We start from the raw sequence: 13,318 nt of genomic DNA, 5'->3' as shown, positions 1-13,318 counted from the left end.
AGAATTGTATTAACCGAAAACTTGATACATGTGTGAATACATAGACAAAACAAAGTGTCCCTAGTATGCCTCTACTTGACTAGCTCGTTAATCAAAGATGGTTAAGTTTCCTAACCATAGACATGTGTTGTCATTTGATGAACGGGATCACATCATTAGGAGAATGATGTGATGGACAAGACCCATCTGTTAGCTTAGCATAATGATCGTTAAGTTTTATTGCTATTGCTTTCTTCATGACTTATACATATTCCTCTGACTATGAGATTATGCAAATCCCAACTACCGGAGGAACACCTTGTGTGCTATCAAACGTCACAACGTAACTGGGTGATTATAAATATGCTCTACAGGTGTCTCCGAAGGTGTTTGTTGGGTTGGCATAGATCAATATTAGGATTTGCCACTCCGAGTATCGGAGAGGCATCTCTGGGCCCTCTCAGTACTGCACATCACTATAAGCCTTGCAAGCAATGTGACTAAAGAGTTAGTTATGGGATGATGCATTACGAAACGAGTAAAGAGACTTGCCGGTAACGAGATTGAACTGGGTATGATGATACCGATGATCGAACCTCGGGCAAGTAACATACCGATGACAAAGGGAACAACGTATGTTGTTATTGCGGTTTGACCGATAAGGATCTTCATAGAATATGTAGGAACCAATATGAGCATCCAGGTTCTGCTGTTGGTTATTGACCGAAGATGTGTCTCAGTCATGTATACATAGTTCTCGAACCCATAGGGTCCGCATGCTTAACATTCGATGACGATTTGTATTATGAGTTATGTGTTTTTGGTGACCGAAGTTTGTTTGGAGTCCCGGATGAGATCACGGACATGATGAGGAGTCTCAAAATGGTCGAGAGGGAAAGATTGATATATTGGAAGGTAGTATTCGTACATCAGAAGGGTTCCAGAGTGTATCGGGTACATACCAGAGTACCGGAAGGGTTACCGGAACCCCCCAGGGAAAGATATGGGCCATATGGGCCATAGGAGGGAGGCTAACCAGCCCACAAGGGGCTGGTGCGCCACCCACAAGGGATGAGGCCAAATTGGACTAGGGAAGGGGGCGCCACCCCCCTTTCCTTCTCCTACTCCATCTCCTTTCCCCCTTTCCCCCTCCATGAGAAGGAAAAAAAGGGGGGCCGAATCCTACTAGGACCGGGAGTCCTAGTAGGACTCCCCCCTTATGAGGCGCCCCCTAGGGCCGGCCTCCTCCCTCTCCCTCCTTTATATACGTGGGCAGGGCACCCCTTGGAGTCACAACAATTGTTCCAACCCGTGTGCAGCGTCTCTCTCCATAGTTTGCTCCTCCGGTCATAGTGTCGTAGTGCTTAGGCAAAGCCTTGCGCAGATCACATCACCGTAACCACGCCATCATGCTGTCGGAACTCTCCCTCGACCCTCTGCTGGATCAAGAGTTCGAGGGACGTCATCGAGCTGAACGTGTGTAGAACTCGGAGGTGCCGTACGTTCGGTACTTGGATCGGTTGGATCGTGAAGACGTTCGACTACATCAACCGCGTTACTAAACGCTTCTGCTTTCGGTCTACGAGGGTACATGGACACGCTCTCCCGTCTCGTTGCTATGCATCTCCTAGATAGATATTGCGTGATCGTAGGAATTTTTTTAAAATGATGCGTTCCCCAACAGTGGCATCCGAGCCAGGTCTATGCGTAGATGATATGCACGAGTAGAACACAAAAGAGTTGTGGGCGATAATAGTCATACTTCTTACCACCAACGTCTTACTTTGTTTCGGCGGTATTGTTGGATGAAGCGGCCCAGTCCGACATTACATGACCGCATTCATGAGACTAGTTCTATCGACGTGCTTTGCACACAGGTGGCTGGCGGGTGTCTGTTTCTCCAACTTTAGTTGAATCGAGTTTGACTACCGCCGGTCCTTGTTGAAGGTTAAAACAGCACACTTGACGAAAAATCATTGTGGTTTTGATGCGTAGGTAAGAACGGTTCTTGCTAGAAGCCCGTAGTAGCCATGTAAAACTTGCAACAACAAAGTAGAGGACGTCTAACTTGTTTTTGCAGGGCATGTTGTGATGTGATATGGTCAAGATGTGATGAGATATAAATTGTTGTATGAGATAATCATGTTTTGTAAAAGTTAACGATAACTGGTAGGAGCCTTATGGTTGTCGCTTTATTGTATGAAATGCAATCGACATGTAATTGCTTTACTTTATCACTAAGCGATAGCGATGGTCGTAAAAGCAATAGTTCGCGAGACGACAATGACGCTACGATGGAGATCAAGGTGTCAAGCCGGTGACGATGGAGATCATGAAGTTGCTTTGGAGATGGAGATCAAAGGCACAAGATGATGATGACCATATCATGTCACATATTTTCATTGCATGTGATGTTTATCTTTTATGCATCTTATTTTGCTTAGTACATCGGTAGCATTATAAGATGATCCCTCACTAAATTTCAAGATATAAATGTTCTCCCTGAGTATGCGTCGTTGCTACAGTTCATCGTGCCGAGACACCACGTGATGATCGGGTGTGATAAGCTCTATGTTCACATACAATGGGTGCAAGCCAGTTTTGCACGTGCAGAATACTCGGGTTAAACTTGACGAGCCTAGCATATGAAGATATGTCCTCGGAACATTGAGACCGAAAGGTCGAACATGAATCATATAGTAGACATGATCAACATAGTGATGTTCACCATTGAAAACGACTCCATCTCACGTGATGATCGGACATGGTTTAGTTGATATGGATCACATGATCATTTAGATGACTAGAGGGATGTCTATCTAAGTGGGAGTTCTTAAGTAATATGATTAATTGAACTTAGTTTATCATGAACTTAGTCCTGATAGTATTAGCATATCTATGTTATAGATCAATAGCTCGCGTATTGCTCCCCTGTTTTATTTTTAATATGTTCCTAGAGAAAACTAAGTTGAAGGATGATAGTAGCAATGATGCGTACTTGGTCCGTGATCTGAGGATTATCCTCGTTGCTGCATAGAAGAATTATGTCCTTGATGCACCACTAGGTGACAGACCTATTGCAGGAGCCGATGTAGATGTTATGAATGTTTGGCAAGATCGATATGATGACTACTTCATAGTTTAGTGCACCATGCTTTACGGCTTAAAATCGGGACTTAAAAAACGTTTTGAACGCCATGGAGCATATGAGATGTTCCAAGAGTTGAAATTAGTATTTCAGACTCATGCCCGTGTCGAGAGGCATGAGACTGTCGGTGTCAAAACCGGCGGATCTCGGGTAGGGGGTCCCGAACTGTGCGTCTAGGATCGATGGTAACAGGAGACAGGGGACACGATGTTTACCCAGGTTCGGGCCCTCTCTATGGAGGTAATACCCTACTTCCTGCTTGATTGATCTTGATGAATATGAGTATTACAAGAGTTGATCTACCACGAGATCGTAATGGCTAAACTCTAGAAGTCTAGCCTATGAATATGGTAATGAGTATATATGATGTCCTTTCCGGACTATCCCCTTCGGTTTATATAGACACTGAGGGGATCTAGGGTTTACATGGAGTCGGTTAGATAAGAAGGAATCTTCGGTCGCCAAGCTTTCCTTCCATGCCAAGTAGAGTCCAATCCGGACACGGTGCGGTCTTCGGTCTTCATGTGTTCACAGCCCATCAGTCCGGCCCATAGATAACAGGCCAGACGCCCGAGGACCCCTTAGTCCAGGACTCCCTCAGTAGCCCCTGAACCAGGTTTCAATGACGAGGAGTCCGGCGCGCAGATTTGTCTTCGGCATTGCCAGGCGGGTTCCCTCCTTCCGAACTCCAGAATAGTCTTCGGACGAAACAAGTGCATCCAGACCTGTTACGCACACCATACACAACCGCAGAGAGAATATAATATTTGGATGAATCCAATCTATTGACATCGTCTCTCCAACACGGCATCGTGTCTGTCCAGTTATAATTTCGAACCGTTTTTCTTCTGCTATCCCATGTTTCGAGACACGGTTGCTATTGGCACGTCTTGTCGAAACAGAGATCGTGTCCCCTTATCGCGGGATTCTCATCAATGCGGGCATGGGTAACTCAACCGTGCCATTCATACAGTCCAAGGGAACAGGCGAATCCTAAGGCGAATGAGGAGGCATTTTAATATCTGCTGCCTTTATAAGGGGATAAGGATTCACCCTTCCTCTCCTCACGCCTTCTCTCCATCTTTGCCCTTCTGATCTCAAGCTCCAGCGCCAAAGTTCCCATCTCCTTTCCACTCAAGCAACCATGTCCGGATCTGGTGGTCAGGGCAAGTGGATGGTCTCCTCCGTCAAGGAGGAGGACATTACTGAGCTCCGGGCGGCCGGATATTTGGCAAAGGAGATCGCCCATCGTCTACCAGCCGAGGGACAAGTCGTCCCCACACCGGAGCCCACAGAGAGAGTAGTATTCATCCCCCATTTCCTCCGCGGGCTAGGGTTTCCACTCCACCCTTTTGTCAGCGGGTTGATGTACTATTACGGGACAGATTTCCATGATCTGTCCCCGAATTCCTTCCTCAACATCTCGGTGTTTATCGTCGTGTGCAAGGCCTTCCTCCACATCCATCCCCACTTCGGGTTGTGGCTCAAAGTCTTTAATGTGAAGCCGAAGGTGGTGGATGGTCAGCACGCAGAGTGCGGAGGGGCCATGGTGAGCAAGCTATCCAACGTCTCCTGGCCCAAAGGCACCTTTATAGAGACAGTAAAGGAATGGCAAAAGCAGTGGTTCTACATCATAGAACCTCGCGGCGCCACCTGGGCCGCTGCAGCTGAATTCCGCTCTAGCTCTCCCACGCGGCTCACCTCCTGGGTCGGGAAGAGGCTGGACTGGTGTTCACCTAACGAGCTGATAGCGCTCCAGACGCGCGTTCAAGGCATGGTGACCAAGGATGTCAAGCTCGTCGATGTTATCCACGTGATGTTGGTCCGTCGGATTCTTCCGTGCCAGCGCCGAAGCTGCCCTTTATGGGAGTTCAATCCGAAGAAGCACCAGATCCTGAGAAGGCTCTTCGACACTTCTCATGAAGGGGCCTGGAAGTTGCTCTTTAAGGGCAACGAGAAGCCACCGGCCATGAACTCAGACCATGGTCACAATTGTAAATGCCCCACCAGCGAGGTATGTTTCTTTTGACGTATTCCCAACTTGAATGTTTCGAGGATGACGTCTGAGATTTATTATTGCTCCTTCAGGACTGGGTGGAGAAGGCGCAGCGGATCCGGTGTCTGGCGCCGCTGCCCGAGGAACCGGTCATCCCGCACCTGGCGAGGATGCTGGTACCGGCGCCATATATGGCGCCGGAGAAGAAGGCCAAGAAGAAGGCCAAGGGGGCCAAGAGTGGCCCCCGTCGCAAGGGTGCTTCGGACGTGATGTCCGAAGACGACGAGGCCCATTCCTCCGTCCCCGAGGACAATGACGAGGAAGAAGAGGAGGAGGAGGAAAACAACCCTCCTCCCGAGGATAAGAAGAAGAGGGTGGCCCCAGCACATCCGGAGGAGAAAGCGCCCAAAAAGGGGAAGGGCGCCCAAGCGGTCAACACCGTGTGAGACATTGACAGTAGTCCGGAACGACGCCCCCTGAGGGAGTCCTGGATTATGGGGTCTCCGAACAGCCGGACTGTTGGACTATGAAGATACAAGATTGAAGACTTTGTCCCGTGTCCGGATGGGACTTTCCTTGGCGTGGAAGGAAAGCTTGGCAATACAGATATGTAGATCTCCTCCCTTGTAACCGACTCTGTGTAACCCTAGCCGCTTCCGGTGTCTATATAAATCGGAGGGTTTAGTCCGTAGGACAACAGACAATCATACCATAGGCTAGCTTCTAGGGTTTAGCCTCTACGATCTCGTGGTAGATCAACTCTTGTAATACTCATATCATCAAGAACAATCGAGCAGGACCTAGGGTATTACCTCCATCAAGAGGGACCAAACCTGGGTAAACATCGTGTCCCTTGCCTCCTATTACCATCCTCCTTAGACACATAGTTCGGGATCCCCTACCCGAGATCCGCCTGTTTTGACACCGACATTGGTGCTTTCATTGAGAGTTCCACTATGCCGTCGCCATAAGGCTTGATGGCTCCTTCGATCATCGGTAACGATGCGGTCCAGGGTGAGGATTTCCTTCCCGGACAAATCTTCGTATTCGGAGGCTTCGCACTGCGGGCCAATTCGCTTGGCCATCTGGAGCAGATCAAGAGCTATGCCCCTGGCCATCAGGTTAGGTTCAGAAACTTAAACTACACTACCGACATCCGCAGAGACTTGATCTTCGATGGATTCGAGCCCATGTCAGGTGCGCCGCACAGTCACGACGAGCATGACGTAACTCTGCCGTTGGACAATATTCGGGAGATCGCGTCTGCAACTACTCCGGCCGTCAATCCGGAGCAAATCGCACCATCCAAGAATGGAGGGATAGACCCCTCCATGGATGCCGCACTCTCAGTGGCGATAGAGCCGGATACTGACGTCACCCCTTACGAGAGCCGTGTCTCCGAACCACTGGATTCGTCTCCGGCCACGGACTCCGAGACGCTTGCATCCGTGCCCATCGAATCCGACTGGGCGCCAATCATGGAGTTCACCTCCACGGATATCTTTCAGCACTCGCCTTTCCGTGATGTGCTAGATTCATTAAGGTATCTCTCCTTGTCAGGAGAACCTTGGCCGAACTATGTCCGGCTAGAATGGGATGCGGACGACGAAGAAATTCGCTGCCCACCCACCACCCACTTAGTAGCCACTGTCGATGAATTAACCGACATGCTCGACTTCGACTCCGAAGACATCGACGGTATGGACGATGATGCAGTAGACGAACAGGAACCACCGCCCACAGGGCGCTGGACCGCCACCTCATCATATAATATATACGTGGTGGACACCCCCAAAGAAGGCAATGACGACGAGACAACGAAGGATGGACCCTCCAAGAAGCAACCCAAGCGCCGACGTCAGTGGCACCGCTCTAAGTCCCGCCACAGCAAAAGCAGTGATACCGGCACAGGAGACAATAACACTCCGGATAGTGCCGAAGACAACCACAATCACCTCCAGCACAATGTAGAGCGGGAGGATGGACAAGCTAGCCCTCCAGAGCAGGCGGCAGATGGAGAACCAGAGGAGGACAATTACATGCCTCTCTCCGAAGACGAGGTGAGCCTCGGCGACAAAGAATTTATCGTGCCTGAGGATCCCGTCGAGTAGGAGCGCTTCAAGCGCCGGCTTATGGCCACAGCAAATAGCCTGAAGAAAAAGCAACAACAGCTTCAAGCTGATCAAGACTTGCTAGCAGACAGATGGACTGAAGTCCTTGCGGCCAAGGAATATGAACTCGAGCGCCCCTCCAAGAGTTACCCGAAACGCAGGTTGCTACCTCACCTCGAGGAGGAAGCATTGAAACCACCATCACCAGTGTACGATGCGGCTGACCGGCCACCACGTGACCAAGCCAGAGAGGCGTTTCAGCCTGAAGTTCAGCCTGCACCCCGCCGCCACTCAATCAAAAATACCAAGGCCCGGAGCAACACACGGGACCTGCAAGACATATTGGACAACAGGGCAAAACTTGCAAGATCAATATATGGGTCACGGGGGCGCGCGCCAACGCGGGACGATGACCGTCGCACCGGATACACTAAAGGTAAATCCGGCCGGGCCGAATACAGCAGACAAGACTCATATGACCTGCGTCGGGATATAGCCCGGCACAGAGGCGCCGCACCCCCCTATGCTTCACTGATGAAGTTATGGATCACGAATTCCCGGAGGGTTTTAAACCCGTAAATATCGAATCGTATGATGGCACAACAGATCCCGCTGTATGGATTGAGGATTTCCTCCTTCACATCCACATGGCTTGCAGCGATGATCTACATGCTATCAAGTACCTCCCACTAAAACTCAAAGGACCAACTCGGCATTGGCTGAATAGCTTGCTAGCAGACTCCGTCGGCAGTTGGGAGGATTTGGAAGGCGCATTCCTTGACAACTTCCAGGGCACTTATGTGCGACCGCCGGATGCTGATGACTTGAGCCATATAACTCAGCAGCCAGGGGAATCGGCCAGGCAATTCTGGACACTGTTCCTAACTAAGAAAAACCAAATTGTCGACTATCCGAATGCAGAGGCCTTAGCGGCATTCAAGCATAACATCCGTGACGAGTGGCTTGCCCGGCACGTTAGCCAGGAGAAGCCGAAGTCTATGGCAGCCCTCACGACACTCATGGCCCACTTTTGCGCAGGCGAGGATAGCTGGCTGGCTCGCAGCAACAACACATCCAAGAATCTGGGCACTCCGGATACCAAAGATGCCAACGGCAAACCACGACGCAACAAACACAAGCGCCGTAAATATGGTGATAAAACCAAAAATATGGCAGTTAATGCCGAGTTCGGGGTCTCAAAGTCTGGTCAGTGGAAAGGGCCGCCCAAAAATACAATTCTTGGTCCATCCAGTCTGGATCGCATACTCGCTCGTCAATGCCAAATTCATGGCACCCTAGAAACACCAGCCACCCGTACCAACAGAGAATGATGGGTCTTCAAACAAGCCGACAAGGCAGGCGCCAAAAATGAAGAGGGGTCTCAAAGCGACGACAGCGACGAAGAGCCCAGATCACTGAACACAGGAGGGCAAAAGAAATTCCCCCTCCCCCATATTCAATCGGTAAATATGGTAAATACCACCCAAATTGCCCACTTGGACCAGATATGCACCCTTAGGGACAGCGGCTCAACGGAACTCGCCGTCCCACAATATAAGCTAGGGCCGGTCACCTTCAACCGGATGGATCGTCCGGTTAACGCCAATCGGGGCAATCCAACCGCACTAATTCTCGACCCAATAGTAGACGGGTTCCACCTCACTCGAGTCCTTATGGATGGAGGTAGCAGTTTAAATCTGCTTTACCAGGATAGAGTGCGTAAGATGGGCATCGATCATTCAGTGATCAAGTCCACTAAAGCCACTTTTAGAGGCATCATACCAGGTATGCAGATCAGCTGTACAGGCTCCATTGCCCTCGAGGTAATCTTCGGATCACCAGAAAATTACCGCATCGAAGAGTTAATCTTCGAAATCGCCCCTTTCCACAGTGATTATCAAGCACTGCTCGGGCGAACCGTGTTCGCTCGATTCAACGCGGTGCCACATTATGCCTACTGTAAGCTCAAAATGCCCGGTCCAGGTGGCGTCATCACAGTTCAGGGCAAGTCTGAACCTTCCTTCGGCACCAACAAATACATCACTGCCTTAGCAGCAGGAAGACCGAGCAGCACCTTGCAGCCGAACCATGAGTCGGCACCTAGGCTCCCGGACACCGTCAAGGGGCTCCGAATTACTTTGCGGAAGGATACCCCGGCTCGTCCAGGGCTCAACTAAACACTCCGGCGACGGCCATGACAGGCCGCACTCAACGGTTCAACCACCCTCCGGCATGCAAACATTTCTTATATTTCCTTTGCAGGTTCACCTTCGCACCGAACAGGACGGACTCCGCATAAGCTGCTCGAACGCGTCAGGAGATCCTTAGACGTTCCCCGCAGCGAACGTCCGGCTACAATAACGGATCCGCACTCAACCTCTTCCCCCTGGTCACAGCAGGTTCTGCTATCACAACCTTTTTTATCACATTACTTGTATCCATACGCATAGACGTACTATTCAAATACAACATGTGGATTCATATGACATTTACCTGCCTACTATTTCTTATCGAAGTCATTCGTCAAGTGGTATCCGTACATAGCGATACGCCTTAAATATGCCAGGGGCTTCGTCTTCCCCGTAACACGGCAATAAAAGTCCGAACACCTTCACGGAAGTTCGGCACCCCGAACTTATAGCATTATATGCATCGGCTCTGAATCATGTCTTGGGTCAATAGTTGGGTTTGCCCGGCTCCTATGTTTTGGTACCTTATGTTCCGCTATATCGGCTAAGGTAGCATTGGGAGAACTACTGTGATTGTGTCCCGATTCTTCCGGACGAGCACCTCAGTAGAGAAAGCCTAAAACTGACTGTCATGATACAGCAAGAGCTAGTCAGCTGTTCGAGCGGTCACAAAATCTTTACGGATTTCTCCCGCATAATGCCATAACCAATGCAGCGTGCGATGGATCAGCTTTTTTCTTTGATCAGGCGCTTATAAAGCCCCTAGTACGGTCTTCCGAACACAAGGGGCTGCGCCGACCATACTAAAGCTCCTATGGCTAAGTGAGAGTGATAAAGCCCTATAGTCCGATTGCCTGGTTCGTTGTGCTGAGCACCTCCTTCGGAGGACGCAAAACTGGGATAAAGAGTGCTCAGGTTTATCCTGAACACCCCCGTACTCCTTACATGGGGGCAGAAGCCGACGACTGGCCAACTCTCAGCCTTAACATACAAACGGCCGCACAGGAGGGTAAACTTTTATATAACAGGTGACATATCAACGACCTTGTTCAAAAAGACAACGGACAACATGATCGGCATTCATGGAAATATAATGTCCATGGTACATAGCTCCGCTGCAAGGTAGGATCCTTTCAGGACACTCTTATAATACAATGCGGGCTGGCAGTGCTCCTTCCCCTCCGACGGTCCCTCGGTCACTAGCTTTTCGGCATCCATCTTCCCCCAGTGCACCTTTGCGAGGGCGAAGGCCATTCGCACTCCTTCTATACAGACCGATCACTAGATGACGTCAAGCCGAGGGCAAGCGCTTACAAGCCGCCTCACGAGCCTGAAGTAGCTGCTTGGAATCAGCTCGGTAGGCCATCGCCGGATAACTACATCTTTCATGGCTAGTTCCGCCGCCTTATGCAATTCGATCAGCTGTTTTAGTTGATCGGCAAAAGGCACCGGATAATTCGGCACCAAATACTGTGACCAAAAGAGCTTATCGGCGGTGCTCCTTCCTTCGGCTCAGTAGAAGTGAGAGGCATCTAATATACTGTGAGGTAGCTCGGCAAATACACCTAAGAAGTCCGGAGTCACAATCAGAAACATAGTGTTCCCTTCAAATATTTGCTTTACATGGGAAAAGCTTACCCGCCGCGATCTTCCTCGCTTCTTGGATCCACTGCAGGGCGCTTTGGGTTTCCCCCTGGGCGTCGCTCGTAGCTTGACGCGCCTCGGTGAGTTCAGAATCTTTCTCCGTTAAATTCTGCTCCAAGGCCTCGCATTTCCTTACGGCCTCTTGCAGCTCCTGCTCAGCTTTAATAACTCTGGCTTCGTGTTTCTCACGAAGAGTCCGCTCCGTGGCCGCCTTTTTCTCGGCCTCGGCAACGGCCCTTTTGAGGGCCTCGACTTCGGTCATAACCCCTAGCACAAATTAAGCGGCTTATTTCATACTGAACATTTATTTCACAATAAATGCGCGCAAACGCTTGTGCATACCTTGTTTATCCCTCAACTGCATTTTTAATTGGCCAATTTCTTCCATGGCCCGCTCCAGACTTTGATTCAGTCCGGAGATCTCCACAGTGCGAGAGGCAGCAGTCGCTGCAGGTATCTGCTTGGAATAGAAGAGAAATCAATATCACTCAATGAGTTTTCCTGTGATCATCAATGCGATCCCCTGTCCGGTTCCTTCTTTCGCCGAACAGGGTATCAGGGGCTACTATCTATACTATGACACTCTTCAGCAAACGTATAAAACATACCTCAAAGCCTCTTATAAGGCTGATACATGCTTCGTTTAGTCCACTCTCGGTTGACTGAATCTTCTCAATCACCGCACCCATAAGGTGTGACGCCCCAAGACCGGAGCTTCAGATGCCTTCCATGGTTTCCGAGATTCGTGGTGTGATTTGTTTTTTGCTTGTTGCTTTCATCATTGCATCATGTGCATTGCATCATGTCATCATGCCATCATTTTCTCAAAGCCAACTAAAACCCACTTAAATAAATTGCATGGATCTTCGGTCCATTTAAACGAAGGGTGACTTCTCTTTATAACGTATCCTCCCTATATTAGGGAGCTATTATAAAGTATTCCAGGGATGTAGAATTACCGTGACACACTTCCAATTTAAACTCTCAAGTCTTTTCTGCTTCGAGTTTCTCCTCAAACTTTGCCATATATTCGTTCATCATTATCCGGAGCTCCATCAAAAATCCGAATGTTTTTGGACCTTCCTAACCCTCACTTCCTATTCGAACCATTTGAATTTAAATCAAATGAGTTTGAATTTAAACTTTAAAAAATGCCCACTCCATTTTTCTTGGATCGTACACACTTTTGTGAGTCCGGGAATAATATCCGCGTGCGCTAATTCTTTCCCTAACCCCTCCCTCTTTCTTTTCTTCTCCACTTTTGTTTGCTGCTATAGAAATAAGAAGAGAGAGAGAGAGAGAGAGCTTGCGTCGGCGGCCTCCTGGGCCTTCCAACCTCCCACGATGGCCCACGAAAGGCCATCCATCCCCGCAGGCCCAACCATCCATCCTAACCAGTCTAACCCTAGCCTCTCTCGATCCCCTGGCATCTCCCTCGTCTCCCCCCAGCACCGCCACTCACGCAGGGATCGAGCTAGGAGAGCCTTGCGCTCGACCCTTCTCTCGATCGCTGCCCACCTCCTGCTCGATCTCCCTCACTCCCTCGTCTCGTTCCCCTGCTCGTGCGCTAGAGAGGAGCGAGAGCCTCTCACTCGATCCCGTACGCAGGAGCCGTGCGCCCGATCCCCACCATCGCCAGCGCGCCCTGTCACCCGGTCGCTGGACCTCGCCTGGCCTTCCTCCACCACCACCGATGGCCTGCTTCCCCTCCTGCAACCTCATCCCCGACGCCAGCCGGAGCCCCCGCCACCACCTTGCTCTGTCGCCCACCTTCCTCGCGAACCGCCGCTTTAGGCCGTAGGTCGTGGAGACCACCGCGACCAGGAGGAGCTCCCCGCTCCAACGTGCTCCTCCCTCGCCTCGGACGCGTCGCCGGCCAACCTTTGCTTGAGCACGCGCCTGAGTCGGCTCAACCCCGCGTCCTCGCCTACAGCGCCTCAAGCTCACTGCGCTCAATCCCCCGCATCCTCTGCTCGCGAGCCTCGCCCGTTTGCCTCCGTCCTCAACCACGCCGGCCGCCGGAGCCGTTGCCAGCTACCACCCCATCATAGCTCCATGCAGCCTACTCTGCTTCCCCTCCTCGTGCCTAAGCGGAGCAGCTTCACCGCTGGCCGAAGTCCCGCAGGAGCAGGAGCTCGTGTCGTCTCTGCCGTCCAGCGTCGCCTCCCGCCTTCCTCTCCTGCACCTCGTGCCCGCCAAGTTCCAGGAAACCCAAGTATGACCTCGTGTACGTCTACGTGGTGAGCCGCCA

Source organism: Triticum urartu, chromosome 2, assembly GCF_003073215.2.
Source record: "Triticum urartu cultivar G1812 chromosome 2, Tu2.1, whole genome shotgun sequence".
In the NCBI taxonomy this organism is placed as follows: domain Eukaryota; kingdom Viridiplantae; phylum Streptophyta; class Magnoliopsida; order Poales; family Poaceae; genus Triticum; species Triticum urartu.
The sequence above is the reverse complement of the archived record's forward strand: the minus strand, read 5'-3'. Positions refer to the sequence as shown.